This window comes from Schistocerca piceifrons, chromosome 2 (genome assembly GCF_021461385.2).
Source record: "Schistocerca piceifrons isolate TAMUIC-IGC-003096 chromosome 2, iqSchPice1.1, whole genome shotgun sequence".
Lineage (NCBI taxonomy): Eukaryota > Metazoa > Arthropoda > Insecta > Orthoptera > Acrididae > Schistocerca > Schistocerca piceifrons.
In genome coordinates this window covers 380655898-380675811 of record NC_060139.1, presented here as the reverse complement: position 1 = coordinate 380675811, position 19914 = coordinate 380655898, and positions in this window count along the sequence as shown.

Sequence of the window (19914 nt, the reverse complement as noted above, 5' to 3'; positions counted from 1 at the left end):
TAGACGCTAATAAGACATATTTTGCTTAACAGCAAATATTTGTTTAAGAACAATTACCATAGTAGAAATATTAACAAAAGGCATTACGGTAGGCTGAGCAAAGCTACTTATTACGCGAAGTGAGTGCCGAACCATTAACAGTCAAGTGCATATGCTTAGCTCAATTTGCTTTACTGGTTTCTCGATTAGATTTATTTCACGTTTGTCACTGTAATTTTGAATCTGAGCTCGAGTCAATGTTACTGTGTCCGTTCCCATCTGACAGTCTTGCATTAATTATTACGTAAATTATTTTCCAAATTGATTAACAACTGTACAATACTGTACTGTTCGCTCACAACTTGAGCTGCCGACCGATTTCTACAATCATTGTAACCAAAACTAAAAAAATATTGAACTTCATTATCTGAAATTCCACTAGCTACTTTGCATTTTTTATCGTTTGTCAATTTTTTTTCAATCGTTTCTGCGTAGAAGCACTCAAGGAATAACAAATAGTTATAATTGATTCTATATTTCCTTGGATTTAATTTGTTCTTTGGAACATATGCGTTTTCCCTGGCAACAGGGACATTAGGAACACGTGTCATCAATTGTTTCAATTATCTGAAAGTGTAGGTCCGTTATAAGTTCTTGTGGTACAGCATTAAACTCTTCCACAGTGCAGTTGACAGCTGATAGACGATAGTTCGTGCATGTGTTGCAATACGTCTTCCCAAAGCATCCTACTCGTGCTCGGAACGATTTAAGTTGGTGGAGGGGGCAGGCCACTCCATTCGACAAATACCCTGCCGTTCCAAGAGCTCCTCTATCTGCGCATTTCGGTGCGATCACGCAGTGTCAGAACGTGTCCATAAAAATGAACTAAGGTGCGAGTGCATCCCTGAAGAGATGCACATGAGGAGGGAGTAGAGCGTCACACTGACATTGACCAATGAATGTACCATGTCCAAAGCTTTGGAGGGTAATTCACCATGAAACATGCCTTCCCATACCATAACACCTGGCCCACCAAAACGATGATTCGACAATTCTCTACGTACCCTCATATGGCGAACTGTGGGAACGGATAATGCACCCCGCAACATTGTCGAGCATGATCGTTTTGGTGTGGGGATGGATATGTCGAATAGGGGTAGTGACCTCAGAATCTCTGAACAAGGCGCACTCATCGGTTTACGTTATCGCAGCACTACACTCCATTCCCACGTGCGCCATTTGAGCGCCGAATTTAGCCCTGAGCTCATTTTTATGGATGACAATGCGCTATCGCAGAACTGTGCTGGTGGAGGAGCTCTTGGAACAGGAGGACATTGGGCGAAATGTCTGGCCTACCCGAACTCACTTTTAAATCCCATCGAGGACGTGTGGGATGTGTTGGCGTACGAATTGTAGCACGTCCACATACATGTACCATGTACGTTCCAGCAGTTGTCAGCCGCGCTGCTGGAGTAGTGAAACGGCCTTCTGTAAGAACTTGCCAAATTTGTGGCCAGCACGGTGGCGCATAGTAGAGCAGTCATTTCTGTCCGCAGTGATCACATACTACTAATTACCACGTCCCGCATTTTGTGATGTGCAGGGGGTCGCCGTAAATCGGGATGACTCAATGGAATAATTCACCTTGAATAAAAGTGTCACTGCTGTTCGTTTCATTGCGTTCTTGTGTTTCTTTCAGTTACATCCTGTACTATACTGTGGCAGTTCTTTCTATGTACGGTCCAGATTTCATCTCGCTATGTTTCTTGACAGTGGCATATATCCGAAAGTTACTTTCATCCTTAAATATTGCACACGAATGTATAAATTTTTGCTAAGGGGTACTCTATATCTTGAAAGTACTTGATGAAACTGATTTGGGTCATGGGTTATGGGTTTCTGAGACCTTGACTGTAGTGTCCTGCGGTCGGCAGAAACGAGCTAACAGTCAATTTGAACGAACTTTATTATAATTAAAAAAGAAACGCCTTCTCGGCGTAAGCTAAGTGTTAAACGCAGGAATAAACAGAAAAAATCCCACGACCCTTGTGGCGGCAAACCAGATAATGAAACAAGACAATGGAAGAAATATACTGACCAAAATCTATTCTACAAAATACAAAATACAATGTGCTGCTACAATGCTGCGGGGAGCGAATACAATGCTTGGGCCAGCGTAAGTACTGACTGGAGCTGTTCCTAGCGGTTGGTAAACACTGCCTGTCTGATTTGTTTTTTACTTTATTGAATTTCTATTCCCTCCAGACTCGGGAGGAGGGACGGGCTGACAGCAGCGTAATATGCCGCTCTGCAGCCTACAGAACTGTTAAAAACATAATGAGGAGATATCAAAACAATAAAAACGGGCGATAAAACGGTAACTGTTTAAAACTGGAATATGGCGAGAAGTTCTGAAGTGAAAACATAAAACCAAAGGGGGTCACTGATGCTGATGTAAACACACAGTAATTAGATAGGCACAATTGGTTCCTATTCGCATGAGTTAAAAAACACACCTAGCGACAGTATGGTGTCTGTTCGCGACACTTAAAAAGGGGATGCACAACACGAAACACTCACTGCCCTATAAAGTAGACACGAAGACATATGGGAGGGGGGGCGGAGAACCTGGGCAGATGAGGGGGATAAAAAAGGAGGAGGACAGGACAAGCAAAAAAAGGGGCAGCCGATGGAGGGAGAGGACACAGAAAAAGGGGGGAGGAGCAAGGCGGACACAAGGAGGAGTGGGGAAGGCAGTGGAGGGGAAAGGAAAAGGACTCTCGGGGAGAGAATGGAGCCAAAGAGACGGTAGGCGGGGAAGAAACAGGAGGGAAAAGGGGGGGGAGAGGGAGCCCGGGAAAAGGACAGAGGGAGGAATGGGGAGGTGAGGATCAGAGCTGAGCCGGTCTGGCAGTCCAGGCGTGCTTATAAAGCCAGGTCGGCGGAGTGCTACATCAGTCATATGAGTTCCCATTGCTGGAACACAGTCACATGTTGTCTTGTCGAAGTAGTTCCGTGTTTATTTGGAAAGTCTATTATTATTTCTGTCCGCTGGCGATGTTTCTCTCGTCGCTCATGAAAGGGGTTCGGCAACCAATCTTGAGTGTTGACTCTGTGGGCCTTCTAACAAAAAGGGGCCGCTACGACATTGAAATGGCACCATTCACCAGCCATTATGATTGATGAACTCTGGCGTAGAGTTGAAGAGGCTTGCAATGACGTATCTGCCATTTCGATCCGATGGACAGTTAGGTTAGGGTCGTTATTGCTCCCAGAGTTGACTCTTTTCTGAGAGAGGTGTTCAATAAGAAATGCTACATTTTTTTTTCTGAAAGGAGTTTGGTTTCATTCAGGATTCCAATACACCATATTATTCCCCACTCTTTCGGCTACAAAACCCTATTTCTCAACATAACTTCGATCCAATGCGACGACCTTACACCACCTTACTGAAATGGACTATATGCCCACATGGTACCACTCTACTTGTCGAGGTGGGAGCCAACACCTTGCTTTGTCAATACCCTCTCCATTATCCACGTACTGCTTCTTACAGAGTGCAGCCTTCATTGAGCTAAATAGATGAGAGTCGTTAGGTGCATGATCCTGGCTGCAGGTGGGTGAGGAAACACAGTCCAATGAAGGTCTCTGAACACCTCTGGGTTGCACAGACTTGTATGAGGCCTTGAGTTGACATGGAAAAGAAGAAGTTGGTGTGCATTTTGTGGCGACGAACACGCTGAAGTCGTTTCTTCAATTTCCTGAGGGTAGCACTGCAGGTGACACAGCTGCGTGCGGCAGGCAGACAGGCTTGTTCGAGCTTGTTACGATGACGACACATTCCTCGCCCAACGACTCACTGTGCTGTTTGTTCACTGCCAGGTGTCCGAAGACATCCTGCAAGCACCTTTGAATATCCACGATGCTCTGGTATTCCGCCAAAAGAAACTCAGTGACAGCTCTCTGCTTGGAACACAACTCCGTTACAGGTGCCAGAAGGGTGCGTCTAGCACCGCCACCTACCAGAACTTCATGAAACTGTAGGGGTTGAAGCGGAAACGTTCCACGATGTTCCACAACAAATTCCGCATTTCTTAAACCGAAACCGGCCGAGAAAAAAATGTATTGCTATAGTTACTGAACGCCACTCGTATATTAAATTTCGCGTCTTGCGTTCGCCAAAATTGTCTACGAATTTAATCATGTATCTTCCTCCTGTACTGCATACGCCGAATAAGTCCGAGGGTCACTCCAAAAGAAATGCACACTATTTTTGTAACAATGCAGTTTTCATTCTGCTTGTGTGAAAGTTTTACGGTGTGTAGATACATCCTTCTTGCTTGTTTTCAAAGTTAGTTCAACCTGTTGCCGTGAGTGGCGCCGTCATAGGGTGTCTTCAAGATGGCTGCTACACTTGACGTTCGTCAGAAGGAATGTGCTGTCATAGAATTCCAGTGCTGTGAAAACGAGACAGTGGGAAACATCCACAAGAGGTTGAAAAAGGTGTATGGAGATGCTGCTGTCGATCGCAGTACTGTTAGTCGGTGGGCTAGCAGGTTACGTGATGAAAGCGGGCACGGCAATATTGTGGATTGTCCTCGTAGCGGTAGGCCTCGTACTGCACACACTCCAGACAATGTGCAGAGAGTTAACGAATTGGTGACTACTGACAGACGCATCAGAGTGAACGAATTCGAATGGTTCAGATGGCTCTGAGCACTATGGGACTTAACTTCTGAGGTCATCAGTCCCCTAGAGCTTAGAACTACTTAAACCTAAACAACCTAAGGACATCACACACATCCATGCCCGAGGTAGGATTCGAACCTGCGACCGTAGCGGTTGCGCGGCCCCAGACTGTAGCGCCTAGAACCGCTCGGTCACTCCGGCCGGCAGTGAACCAATGGTCGCGCTACGTTGGGATAGGGGAAGGAAGTGTTTGCAGAATACTAAAAGTGTTGGCGTTAAAAAAGGTTTGTGCCAGGTGGGTTTCCAGGATGGAACATGGAAGCGATCACGAAACTCAGATGGACAACACTGAAACACCCGCCTTACACTCTTGACCTGGCTCTATGTGACTATCATCTCTTTGGGAAACTGAAAGACTCTCTTCGTGGAACGAAGTTTGAAGATGGTGACTCCCTTGTGCCGGCCCGAGTGGCCGAGCGGTTCTAGGCGCTTCAGTCTGGAACCGCGCGACCGCTACGGTCGCAGGTTCGAATCCTACCTCGGGCATGGATGTGTGTGATGTCCTTAGGTTAGTTAGGTTTAAGTAGTTCTAAGTTCTAGGGGACTGATGACCTCAGATGTTAAGTCCCATAGTGCTCAGAGCCATTTGACTCCCTTGTGCACCCTGTCAAACAGTGGCTCCAATAGGTTGGTTGAGAATTTTACCGCGCGGGTATACAGACACTGGTTCCAAGATGGCGTAAGACAATTGAGAGGGATGGAAATTATGTGGAGAAATGTAAATATTGTTCCTAAAGGATGTATCTACACATTGTAAAACCTTCAAACATGTAGAATAAAAAGATGGATTTTTAAAAAAATAGTGTGCATTTCTTTTGAAGTGACCCTCGTAATACAGCGTTATTTGCTATCCTTCCTTGTGAGACCGTTTTAATGATCAGCACTGTAAATGCAGAGCGACATTGCACTTCCATCCATAGCTCTAGCTAGGCGCAATCAGTGTCCCTTGTAAATCCGGTGCTTTTACGTCATACCGGAGACATGTTCATTTTTAACTTTCCACTGGCGTGCAGTACGTGATGTAACAGAGCTGGAGTCGGACGTAACAGGGGCTACTTTGCTGCTTACAGATTACCTTTGCGGCGACTGAGGCTCGATGTGTGGAGAGGGGAGGGGGCGGGAGAACGCGGCGCTGCCGCAAGCGGCGTCTGCCAGTTTGCAGACAGCCGGCCAGCCAGGGGGCGGCGGCAGTTGAGTGCAGCGAGGCGGGCCTCATTAAGTGAAACTGAGCGGGCAGCGCGCCAGGGGCTGTGTGGCGGGTAGCGGCTGGCGGCCGGCGGGCGCCCGTCGCCCTGACATGACGGGCCCGAGCAGCCGGCGGGCCGCTGCAACTCGCAATTAGCTAAGTGCGGTCACGGCTGCCGCCGCCTCCGCTGCTGCGGTCGATGTCCCGCGGCGGCAGCCTTCCTTTATCTCTTACTCTCAGACATCGCAGTAAGCAAGTGGTCACCGGAGTAATTAGGATCACTCTCTCAACTTTTTCGCTACCATTTGCATACATCCATCTTCTAAACAGACGTCCCGTAATTAATACGACGGGCTATCTATTTGGCTCTGAGCACTATGCGACTTAACTTCTGAGGTCATCAGTCGCCTAGAACTTAGAACTAATTAAACCTAACCAACCTAAGGACATCACACACATCCATGCCCGAGGCAGGATTCGAACCTGCGACCGTAGCGGTCACGCGGTTCCAGACTGAAGCGCCTTTAACCGCACGGCCACACCGGCCGGCTAATACGACGGGAATGGATTTAATCATCGCTAAGGACAAGCAGGTGATGTTCTACTAATACACAAGAGTAGGTTAGTAAATCTGCTTAATTTCTAGGAAATAGTTGAAATAATTTAGAATATACAGTGTAGCATATGATGGGCAGACTTAAATCCTTTGTATTACACTGAGGAGCCAAAGAAAGTGATGTTGTTGTTGTGGTCTTCAGTCCTGAGACTGGTTTGACGCAGCTCTCCATGCTACTCTATCCTGTGCAAGCTTCTTCATCTCCCAGTTCCTACTACAGTGCCCGCATCTCGTGGTCGTGCGGTAGCGTTCTCGCTTCCCACGCACGGGTTCCCGGGTTCGATTCCCGGCGGGGTCGGGGATTTTCTCTGCCTCGTGATGGCTGGGTGTTGTGTGCTGTCCTTCGGTTAGTTAGGTTTAAGTAGTTCTAAGTTCTAGGGGACTGATGACCATAGATGTTAAGTCCCATAGTGCTCAGAGCCATTTGAACCATTTTGAACCTACTGCAGCCTACATGTCTCTGATCTGCTTAGTGTATTCATCTCTTGGTCTCCCTCTACGATTTTTAGCCTCCACGCTGCCCTCCAATACTAAATTGGGGATCCGTTGATGCCTCAGAATATGTCCTGCCAACCAATCCCTTCTTCTAGTCAAGTTGTGCCACAAACTCCTGTTCTCCCCAGTTCTATTCAATACCTCCTCATTAGTTACGTGATCTACCGATCTAATCTTCAGCATTCTTCTGTAACGCCACATTCCGAAAGCTTCTATTCTCTTCTTGTCTAAACAATTTATCGTCCACGTTTCACTGCCACACATGCCTACACTCCATACAAATACTTTCAGAAACGACTTCCTGACACTTAAATCTATACTCGACGTCAACAAATTTCTCTTCTTCAGAAACGCTTTCCTTGCCATTGCCAGTCTACATTTTATATCCTCTCTACTTCGACCATCATCAGTTATTTTGCTCCCCAAATAGCAAAACTCCTTTACTAGTTTAAGTGTCTCATTTCCTAATTTAATTGCCTCAGCATCACCCGACTTAATTCGTCTACATTCCATTATCCTCGTTTTGCAGTTGTTGATGTTCATCTTACACCCTCCTTGCAAGACACTGTCCATTCTGTTCAACTGCTCTTCCAAGTCCTTTGCTGTCTCTGACAGAATTACAACGTCATCGGCGAACCTCAAAGTTTTTATTTCTTTTCCATGGATTTTAATTCCTACTCCGAACTTTTCTTTTGTTTCTTTTACTGCCTGCTCAATATACAGATTGAATAGCATCGGGGAGAGGCTACAACCCTGTTTCACTCCCTTCCCAACCACTCCTTCCCTTTCATGTCCCTCGACTCTTATAACTGCCATCTGCTTTCTGTATAAAATTGTAAATAACCTTTCGCTCCCTGTATTTTACCCCTGCCACCTTCAGAATTTGAAAGAGAGTATTCCAGTAAACATTGTCAAAACCTTTCTCTAAGTTTATAAATGTTAGAAACGTAGGTTTGCCTTTCCTGAATCTTTCTTCTAAGACAAGTCGTGGGGTCAGTATTGCCTCACGTGTTCCCATATTTCTACCGAATCCAAACTGATCTTCCCCGAGGTCGCCTTCTACCAGTTTTTCAATTCGTCTGTAAAGAATTCAGAGAGTGATACGCTTGCCTAATATCGTGTAGGGCCCCCGCGATCACGCAGAAATGCCGCAACACGACGTGGCATGGACTCAACTAATGTCTGAAGTAGTGGTGGAGGGAATTAACCGCATAAATCCTGCAAGGCTGTCGATAAATCCGTAAGAGAATTAAGGGGTGGAGATCTCTTCACAACAGCACATTGCAAAGCATCCCAGATATGCTCAGTAATGTTCATGTCTGGGGAGTGTGGGGTGTAGCATTGTCCTTCTGGAATTGCCAAGTCCGTCGGAATGCACAATTGACATTAATGGATGAAGGTGATCAGACAGGATGGTTACGTACGTGTCACTGTCAGAGTCGTATCTTGACGTATGAGGGGTCCCACATCACTCCAGCTGCGCACAGCCCATACCATTACAGAGCCCTCAACAGCTTTGAACAGTCCCCTGCTAACATGCACGGTCCATGGATTCATGAGGTTTTCTCCATACTCATACATAAGAAGCACTCCGTCTTCAGGTCACGAGTGGCCTACCGGTATCATCCGACCGTCGTGTCATCCTCGGTGGAGGACGCGGATAGGAGGGGCGTGGGGTCAGTACACCGCTCTCCCCGTCGTAAGGTGGTATTCTTGACCGAAGCCGCTACTGTTCGGTCGAGTAGCTCCTCAATTGGCATCATGACCATACAATTTGAAACGAGACTCGTCGGACCAGGCAGTATGTTTCCAGTCATCAACAGTCCGATGTCGGAGTTGACGGGCCCAGGCGACGCGTAAAGCTTTGTGTCGTGCACTCATCAAGGGTACATGAGTGAGCCTTCGGCTCCGAAAGCCTACATCGATGATGTTCCGTTGAATGGTTCGCACACTGACACTTGTCGGTCGCCCAGCATTGAACTCTGCAGCAATTTGCGGAAGGGATGAACTTCTGTCATATTGAACGATTCTCTTCAGTCGTCGTTGGTCCCGTTCTTGCTGGATCTTTTTCTGGGCGCAGCGATGTCGGAGATTTGATGTTTTACCGGATTCCTGATATTCACGGTACACTCGTGAAATGGTCATACTAGAAAATCCCACTTCCACGCTACCTCGTGCATCGACTATAACGCCACGTTCAAACTCGGTATTTGAATACGCATGCCAATACCAGTCTCTTTGGCACTTCAGTGTACGAGTATATATTGTGTATCCTGAATCAAATGGCTCTGAGCACTATGCGACTTAACTTCTGAGGTCGTCAGTCGCCTAGAACTTAGAACTACTTAAACCTAACTAACCTAAGGACAACACACACATCCATGCCCGAGGCAGGATTCGGACCTGCGACCGTAGCAGTCGCTCGGTTCCAGACTGTAGCGCCTAGAACCGCACGGCCACTTCGGCCGGCTATCCTGAATCAGCTGCCTCTACCGTAACAGCAAATATCACCCGTGAGATTTTTGTATTCTCTCGCTCGTGACGTGGAAACTGGAAATTATGAACAGATCGTTTTTGTAGGAAATATAATGTAGCTAAACTTTATACTGGGGTTCGATTTATCTAGAGGCCGTAGTTTTCGAATTATTAAACAAAAACGTACGAGAGCGACCTTAAAATGCATCTTTGTAAAATAACTTGGAAACCGTGGCCTACACCGAAAACGTATGCCAGTACAAAATTTAACTGCCTTAAACTTCCTACAAAATGTCCCTGTTCAATTTTGCTATAGAACAAATAGTTCGCGCATAGCAAGTGAGAAAATATGATAATGTCATGCGTGATTTCTGAAGGCGTTGCGGGTTAGATGAAAACTACTGGCAGTGTAGTTCAATCACCCTGTGCAAACTTTACGTAGAGCCCGACTTACGCCTAGGCCGGATAGGCTCGCTGTTGGGCGCCTGCAGAAAACGGATGACCTAGAGATCAGCTTTTGTATTTGGTAACCCAGTTACAAAAAAAAAAGAAGAGCTATATTTATTTTGGAAACATGGGAGGCAAGCCAGAAGCAATGTCACCAGTGTACTTCTTGATTCATTTCTGAGTTCAGCTGGAGGATAATTATTAATGTCACTCGTCGCAGCTGCTGAATAATTTGTTTCCTTTCAATTCCTGTCCAAGTTGAAACTACTTTCGTTATCAGTTGCCACTACTGCGCGCCCAACTACAAGGGTCACTCCAAAAGAAATTCACTGTTTCTTTCAACACACAATCTACGAGGGCTAGTCGGAAAGTGAGAAACGATCGGTCGCTAAATGGAAACCATAGTGAAAATCCGATGGGTCTTTGCACAGATGTTTTGGACAGTGTCTTTGTTGCTGTTATAAGTTCTGATCGCAAAGTGAGCATGTAAAGGTGCGTAGAAAATTGTGTCTACCATGAAGACGGTCGCCTGCCAAGAGATTTCGCCTGATTGCATGTAACGTCTCACAAGGTAACTGTCATGCATTTTCTTCTTCATGACAGTTCTCGCACGCACACTGCAGGCGCCAGGCGCAATGACAACGCTCCTGCAGCGTTTTCGGTGGAGAAGTGTTTGATCACCCACCATACAGCCCGTACTTGGCTCCCTTTGATTTTCATTTCTGCGCCAAATGAACTGCTGGCTATGAAGACAACATTTTGCCACAGACAACTTGCTGCAGTCCAGCGTAGGAAATTGTGGGAAAGCACAGTAGGCTGTCTTATACTATGACGAGGGTATTGGAAAGTTGGTACAACGCTACGACGATGTCGAAGACGGAGCGGCTTCTGTGTAGAGCAGCGGCTGAAAAGTGTTGCTAATTGTTCCAAGTAGAACAGTTTTGATTTTCACTTTGTTTCCATCCAGCGACAAACCGTTCCTCACTTTCGAAAAGCCACGTATTTTCCATGCCTTTGATATTTCTGCATTATGTTGACACAGTCTTGGGAGTATAAATGTCATTTTTCCGCATAATATCCATCATTTCAACTGCCTTACGCCACTGTGACAGTAAGACATGATAGCAGTCAGAACCATCAAGTCTGAGCTACTGTTCAGCAGCCTTAGCAAAGGAGTCATCATCTTCAAATCTCGTTTGGCTAAGGGATCTTACCGAAGAGGTGGTAATCACAAGGTGTTAGTGCGGAGCTGTAGAATTGGTACTTCGATGTTGACCATCCGTAAGCATTCTCAGAACCCACCCGACGCAGCTTCATTTGTCTCACTAGTCCACATACACTCACTTCTCTTCCGCCCACAGGGATAGACGATTCAGCCGGGCGCTGTGGCTGAGCGGTTCTGGGCGCTCCAGTCCGAAACCGCGCTGCTGCTACGGTCGCAGGTTCGAATCCTGCCTCGGGCATGGATGTGTGTGATGTCCTTAGGTTACTTCGGGTTAAGTAGTTCTAAGTCTAGGGGACTAATGACCTTAGATGTTAAGTCCCATAGTGCTTAGAGCCATTTTAACCATTTTGGATAGACGACTCGTTCACAGTTACGCCTTTCTCAGCTAAAACTGTCAATACGCTGCACATTGTCACGAATCCGTGCAGCGCACGGTCTGCCGCTGTGCGGTAGGTGTCGAGTACCAGCGTGTCCTTGTTTCACCAGATAATCTGCTGAAATGATAATTAAATCAAGACCCTAAACTGTAGACAGGCGTTTATATACATCACAGGGGACAGGTGAAACTGTGTGCCCCGACCGAGACTCGAGCCCGAGACCTCCTGCTTAGATGGCAGACGCTCTATCGATCTGAGCCACCGAGGGCACAGAGGATAGTGCGACTGCAGGGAATTATCCCTTGCACGCTCCCCGTAAGACCCACACCCACATTCTCAACTTAATGTCCACACACTACATTCGTAGTGCCCCTACCCATTACACTCATTACTCGGGGCAGACAATCTTACCGAGTCCCGTAAGAGTTCGGCCAATGCGTGCGCATGTCCGAAAGAACAGATACCATCCTCATATAGATAATCTGCTAGCCCAGCTATCAACAGCGTCATCCTTTTGCACCTGCTTTAGTCCATTGAATTTCTGTCATGTGGCGCTCCCACAACACAGGAACTGTATAACAGCACGTTTCCTTGCGCCAATCGTCCCCATGCCTTCTGATGCTATTACCCTGAGCAAGATCTTTCGTCATACAATAACCCGAACGTCTGTGACTCACGTGAACATTATACTGTAAATAATTAATACTCCTACTTTAACAGTGACAAATTATTTATAGCACTTAGTTAATGTTCTTCCAAATGAGCTCACATGTGTTCTATGTCCCTCAGTAAACCGAGAAATAATGAGTCAGTGGGATGTCTGCTTATGCTTATTTCTAGCAATTCTCTTTTTTTATTTTGTTTGGCGTCCATTATTGCACATCGTACGTCATACACCAACTTCATTTAGTTCCTAACTTTTATTTTCATTGCTACCATATATGAAGGTCAATATTTACAACTGTAAGTTGTAGTAAACAGAACTGGTATTCTTGAAGAGTTTTTCAAATAATAATAATAGCTACGGAACAACAATATTTCGCAACAATAATACCAGTTCTGTCTCACGAAAATCTGTTTCTCAATGTGTTACCCTCTGAGGCCCGCACACTGGACTCGCATTCGGGAGGACGACGGTTCAATCCCGTCTCCAGCCACCCTGATTTAGGTTTTCCGTGATTTCCCTAAATCGTTTCAGGCAAATGCCGGGATGGTTCCTTTGAAAGGGCACGGCCGATTTCCTTCCCGATCCTTCCCTAACCTGAGCTTGCGCTCCGTCTCTAATGACCTCGTTGTCGACGGGACGTTAAACACTAACCACCACCATCTGAGGCCCAATAGATTGGAGTTTCGCTCGAATTTCTTTATCTGAAAATATTCCTTCATTTATCTTCGCGTTGTTCTTTTCTGAAAAGTAGTCTTTCCAACACGATGAGAGTGTTCAAGCTAAATGATTTGCATAGCATTTTTCTAAGCGCGAAAATATAAATTTTATGCACTCTATTCGTAGTAGTAACATTAGCGCTGTTGGCGGTGAAATGTATGGCAACACTATCTGTAGACTCATGAGTGGCAGCGACACTGGTGTTGATGTATATGCTGAAGGGAGGCGTTTAAGAAGGGGGCCTGGAATGGCAACTAAGCGCTTCCAATATTTGCAAACGAGGAAATAGACCACGACAGATCTGGCAACCACAAAAGTAGCAAAGAGCGCGTGGAGGAGAAAGAGCAAAAGATTCTTGAGATCACAAGTGTAAGTGTGGACGTTAGGCCAAACTGTGGGTTAAAGATGTGAACAATGAAAACGAAAACCAAAGATTCTACGAAATGGGTTACTAATTATGCTACTCAAGAGCTCACTGCTGTCCACGATGCTCACCGAAACATGGCCGCGGAGAAGCGCCGGAGGGGCATGATGTTGAACACCGGCGCTCCCGGCCGTTGTCGAGTTAGCAGACCTGGAGCCGCTACTGCTAGCTCAAGTAACTCCTCAGCAGGCATCTTCTACCAAGGAAAAATATCTGGCAGTACTGGGAACTGAACCCAGGTCCCCTGAATCACATTCAGCTCCGCTGACGACTCAGCTACAGAGGTGGAAAAAGCGTACAAATAACTGAAGACAAATAGTCGAGCTGCAGAATATTATTTTTGTTTCAAAATAGCAGAGTGGGGCCTCAGTACAAAATAAGAAGGGCGAAACTCAAGGGAAGCGGGTCCCCCTGAATACGAACCCTGCGTGTTACCATCGTTCACGAAGTTCAGTCCCTGAGTTAGTCTCTGAACATTAAGATACTGACAACTGGTGATTATAGTGCAGAAACATCAAAAGGAGGACACTTCGAAAGAGTATCTGGTGAAACTAAAGCTTAATTCGAAATATTTCTCACGTAAAGACGAAAATGCACAGAAAAATACAAGAACCATTTGGTTTGGCGGCAACGGTTATGACCGCTGTTTCATGGGACTGACTGTGTTTGTTGATGGTTACAACCTGAAAAGGTGAAAGATTGACTGACACTCAATGCAACCTTATTGAATCTTTTCCATAGTAAATTAAAACAAAAGCAACATTGTTAGCTCGTAAAGCGATCTCTGGGACAATGACCAAGCGATAGCGAAAGTGCACGAGCTGTACTTCTAATCACTTTTCCCTCAAACCATATTCTCCAGATGAAGCCTCCATTCAGATTTTCCTAGCTTTAAAAAACGGATTATGGTCGAACGATGACTGTGCTGGAAACCTGGATCATGTTACTCGCAACTCGATCTGGATTTCAAAACAGGATCTGACCTTCTGTCACATTTTTGTTACCTATCTTTAAGAAATGACCTGGAAGAAAAACTTTCTTGTTGATTGTCGACATCATATGTATTTTCAAATTCGAATTTGTTTCGTTAAAACTGTATTTGTTTCATTAAAATAAAGTTTTCCTGTGTGTGTGTGGGGGGGGGGGGGGGGGGGGGGGCAAGGGGGGGGGGAGGAAGAGGGGTGGAAATGGGGGCTGAGTGCTGTGGGTCTATTTATCAAACGCATTGTATCTTCTTGGTAGATAAGTTATATTAACGATCATGGCACAAATACAGAGTTCACTGAAGTGCCTAAAAAGAGTTATCAACATAAAAACAGTCAAAAAGCATCATGATAATAATCTGAAAATTACGCAGGTGAAGTTCAGATTTCTGTGCTGTTCTACTAAGAAAACGCGAATAACAAACACTGAGCACACAATATGGTGAAACAGGAAAAGACTGGAAGATAAATTCATATAAACCACATAATATCGAAGATGTGCGTATTTACATGTTTTGGCACTGACACAAGTTAGTTTTTAACCAAACAGTTGAGGTCATGTTGTGCCTGGAATGCATTACGTTAACTCTCCATCCTGGTTTAAGGTTTCGTCAGTACCAACTGTAGACTGTAGTAGAAGTGTTGCCTTTGACATTAAGCCTTCAAAGGAAACCAAACATAAACAAAATCAATGAAATTATCAACAAGTGGGAAGACTGAGAGTGAAATATCTTATCCAAGCCGGCCAGGGTGGCCGAGCAGTTCTAAGCTCTACAGTCTGGAACCGCGCGACCGCTTCAGTCGCTGGTTCGAACCCTGCCTCGGTCATGGGTGTGTGTGCTGTCCTTAGGTTAATTAGGTTTAATTAGTTCTAAATTCTAGGGGACTGATGACCTCAGAAGTCCCATGGTGCTCAGAGCCATTTGAACCATTTGAATCTTATCCAACGGAGACAATACGTTAGGGTGATCGTGAGTGACGATGTACGGTCCGAACGCGGCTCCTTGCCCTTGGAGGCACTCCGCTACCAGCTACACGCCACTTGAGCGTGTCTTACACAGAACTTCAAAGCTTCAAATATCGAACATGTCACATACAATCGACGTACCATAAATTCTATACACATTAAAATCCGTTCTCAGCACGGCTCTGAGGCTGTGCATAATTCAGACTCTCACAGTGTCCTTTTTCTAGGACACACTACTTTATAAGCAGGTTAATGACAGCCGAAATATTCCATGATTTCATTAGAGAATACCGCTGCGACTGCTAGAAATCTTTATTGGAGAACAGAACTGGTTTCGGAAATTAAATTTGCACCTTCAGGTGCTTCACTGTATACCAAGGAATAAAAGAACATATCAAAAATTTAACCATGCCAAGAAACGCACAAATAAAAGCGATATCACAAGATTAATACTCTATTTAAACCGCATGCAGCAATTCCCAACATTAACATCCAGATATTTACACTTATGACTCACAAATGTGGTTCAAAAATGGCTCTGAGGTCATCAGCCCCTAGAACTTAGAACTACTTAAACCTAACTAACCTAAGGACATCACACACATCCATGCCTGAGGCAGGATACGAACCGGCGAAAGTAGCGGTCGCGCGGCTCTAGACTGAAGCGCCTAGAACCGCTCCGCCACATAGGCCGGCCTCACTAATGTGCGAGCGTTTATGATAAAATGTACTGAACCTAGAAAGGAACCCAGTAAAAACATCAAAGTAAGAACGTAGTAGCTATTAAAATAAATTATCATAAAAATAATTAAAATACTTAGTAAAAACACTGCGGTTGTGAATAGTGTCACACTTTACCTCCGTTGTAAACAGCCTGGGGAGCAAGCGTTACTGTTGCCGGCGCCAACTTACCGCCATCTGTAGCTAGACCTACGCGGAGAGGAGCGCATGCGCAGTGCCTCAAACATTAAGTAAACAGATATCTAGATTTAAATGTGTGGGGTTGGCTGCACATTTTAAATTGCCAAACTGTAATAATCAGAAGTAATACACTCTGTTTGTGAGTCGCGGAAGTCAGAATTACTGTTACAACTAATTTCAAAAGACTTACTGATACTGTCTAGGGTCCTATATACCAGCCCTTTCCAATAGTGTCCTTATAATTAATAAAATAGTATTTACAAGTGGAAAGCCTTTTACATTAATGAAAAGCAATGGCAAGTTTGGAAAACGTCATTCACTAAATAATCAAAATTGGCTAGGACGTTTCTGTGGCGTAAATCTATCTGGGAGTTAAGGGTATTTTGTACGCCTCTTTTCAGTGATCGAAAAATCTCCAATTCTTCTAAAATATTAAGAACATTACCCTTTTTCTCCCGATGAAGTGTTTGAAGATTGGTAGCGCTAGTGCCACAGCACTGTGAGAGGGCCGCGGGAAGAAATGGAAGAATACTTGGCGTAATTGGCATCCCACTGCTCGCGGATGGAAGGGTCCTCATCGGATCACACTATCTCAAATTGTGACGTTACTGACGCTGAGAGGTCCATATCCAACCCAGACGTTTCTTGAACAAATAGAACTATTGCTAAGAGACAGAGAAAGCAGACTGAATCTATCACTCTCTGGCGGATATTGTTTTGTTTTGTTAGGTGCTGAATACGGTAAACGGATGAGTTTAGACTGACTTGTAAATCGCTGCCAGTTCTGTGGACGAGACAGCGCATACGTCATTCGTTTCAGGAGAGTCCACCATTTCACAAGAAACGGTATAGTGGGCGATGGAGCACTGCGTGTTCGGATACGATACCTTTGCCTTAAACGCTGGGTCTGTCGTTGCAACATGGCGGATAACTCGTCGCCATTTTAATCGCACAACTTTAGCCCAAACCGCGGTATGATCTTACGGTTGGTTACAAGTTTCAGAGCGACAGGAAACACTATTAAGAAGAAGCCACCAAGTGAGTAAGGTGCTGTTGGTGTAATTTGGCCCTCAGTCTCCCAGTCGGTAAAAACGGAACCCTTATAGGATCAATTTGTTGTCCATCTGTCCGTCTGTCCGTCAGTTCGACTGTTAAGACCCATTTAGAATGGATCGATTTATCAAGTTGAAATACGTCGAAAAGTAAGATTTCTGGTCTCTTCGTGGTGTAAATACACTCCTGGAAATTGAAATAACAACACCGTGAATTCATTGTCCCAGGAAGGGGAAACTTTATTGACACATTCCTGGGGTCAGATACATCACATGATCACACTGACAGAACCACAGGCACATAGACACAGGCAACAGAGCATGCACAATGTCGGCACTAGTACAGTGTATAACCACCTTTCGTAGCAATGCAGGCTGCTATTCTCCCATGGAGACGATCGTAGAGATGCTGGATGTAGTCCTGTGGAACGGCTTGCCATACCATTTCCACCTGGCGCCTCAGTTGGACCAGCGTTCGTGCTGGACGTGCAGACCGCGTGAGACGACGCTTCATCCACTCCCAAACATGCTCAATGGGGGACAGATCCGGAGATCTTGCTGGCCAGGGTAGTTGACTTACACCTTCTAGAGCACGTTGGGTGGCACGGGATACAAGCGGACGTGCATTGTCCTGTTGGAACAGCAAGTTCCCTTGCCGGTCTAGAAATGGTAGAACGATGGGTTCGATGACGGTTTGGATGTACCGTGCACTATTCAGTGTCCCCTCGACGATCACCAGTGGTGTACGGCCAGTGTAGGAGATCGCTCCCCACACCATGATGCCGGCTGTTGGCCCTGTGTGCCTCGGTCGTAAGCAGTCCTGATTGTGGCGCTCACCTGCACGGCGCCAAACACGCATACGACCATCATTGGCACCAAGGCAGAAGCGACTCTCATCGCTGAAGACGACACGTCTCCATTCGTCCCTCCATTCACGCCTGTCGCGACACCACTGGAGGCGGGCTGCACGATGTTGGGGCGTGAGCGGAAGACGGCCTAACGGTGTGCGGGACCGTAGCCCAGCTTCATGGAGACGGTTGCGAATGGTCCTCGCCGATACCCCAGGAGCAACAGTGTCCCTAATTTGCTGGGAAGTGGCGGTGCGGTCCCCTACGGCACTGCGTACGATCCTACGGTCTTGGCGTGCATCCGTGCGTCACTGCGGTCCGGTCCCAGGTCGACGGGCACGTGCACCTTCCGCCGACCACTGGCGACAACATCGATGTACTGTGGATACCTCACGCCCCACGTGTTGAGCAATTCGGCGGTACGTCCACCCGGCCTCCCGCATGCCCACTATACGCCCTCGCTCAAAGTCCGTCAACTGCACATACGGTTCACGTCCACGCTGTCGCGGCATGCTACCAGTGTTAAAGACTGCGATGGAGCTCCGTATGTCACGGCAAACTGGCTGACACTGACGGCGGCGGTGCACAAATGCTGCGCAGCTAGCGCCATTCGACGGCCAACACCGCGGTTCCTGGTGTGTCCGCTGTGCCGCGCGTGTGATCATTGCTTGTACAGCCCTCTCGCAGTGTCCGGAGCAAGTATGGTGGGTCTGACACACCGGTGTCAATGTGTTTTTTTTTCCATTTCCAGGAGTGTAGTTGGAGCTTCTCAGTGAAAGCAACCAAACGATACGGCCATTTATTTCACATACTTTAATACTCACAAACTCACTCATCAAAACTTATAGAGTACTTCCAGTTGGCCTAGAATCATGAAATTTGGCAAGAAGCACGTTTTCACGGAACAAGTAAAGTAAAAAATCCGACAATTGTTAATTACTAATTATATCACACGAGAAAAAAATTCTGACATTATCGAAAGCCTTGAAACTCTCGGGACAGATATCTTCGCAGGATCGATATCGATGTTGTTGTTGTTGTGGTCTTCAGTCCTGAGACTGGCTTGATGCAGCTCTCCATGCTAGTTTATCCGGTGCAAGCTTCTTCATCTCTCAGTACCTATTGCAGCCTACATCCTTCTGAATCTGCTTAGTGTATTCATCTCTTGGTCTCCCTCTACGATTTTTACTCTCCACGCTGCCGTCCAGTACTAAATTGGTGATCCCTTGATGCCTCAGAATATGTCCTACCAACCGATCCCTTCTTCTAGTCAAGTTGTGCCACAAATTCCTCTTCTCCCCAATTCTATTCATTAGTTATGTGATCTACCAATATAATCTTCAACATTTTTCTGTAGCACCACATTTCGAAAGCTTCTATTCTCTTCTTGTCCAAACTATTTATCGTCCACGTTTCACTTCCATACATGGCTACACTCCATACAAATACTTTCAGAAACGACTTCCTGACACCTAAATCAATTCTAAATGTTAACAGATTTCTCTTCTTCAGAAACGCTTTTCTTGCCATTGCCAGTCTACATTTTATATCCTCTGTACTTCGACTACCATCAGTTATTTTGCTCCCCAAATAGCAAAACTCCTTTACTACTTTAAGTGACTCATTTCCTAGTCTAATGCCCTCAGCATCACCCGACTTAATTCGACTACATTCCATTATCCTCGTTTTTCTTTTGTTGATGTTCATCTTATACCCTTCTTTCAAGGCATTGTCCACTCCGTTCAGCTGCTCTTCCAAGTCCTTTTCTGTCTCTGACAGAATTACA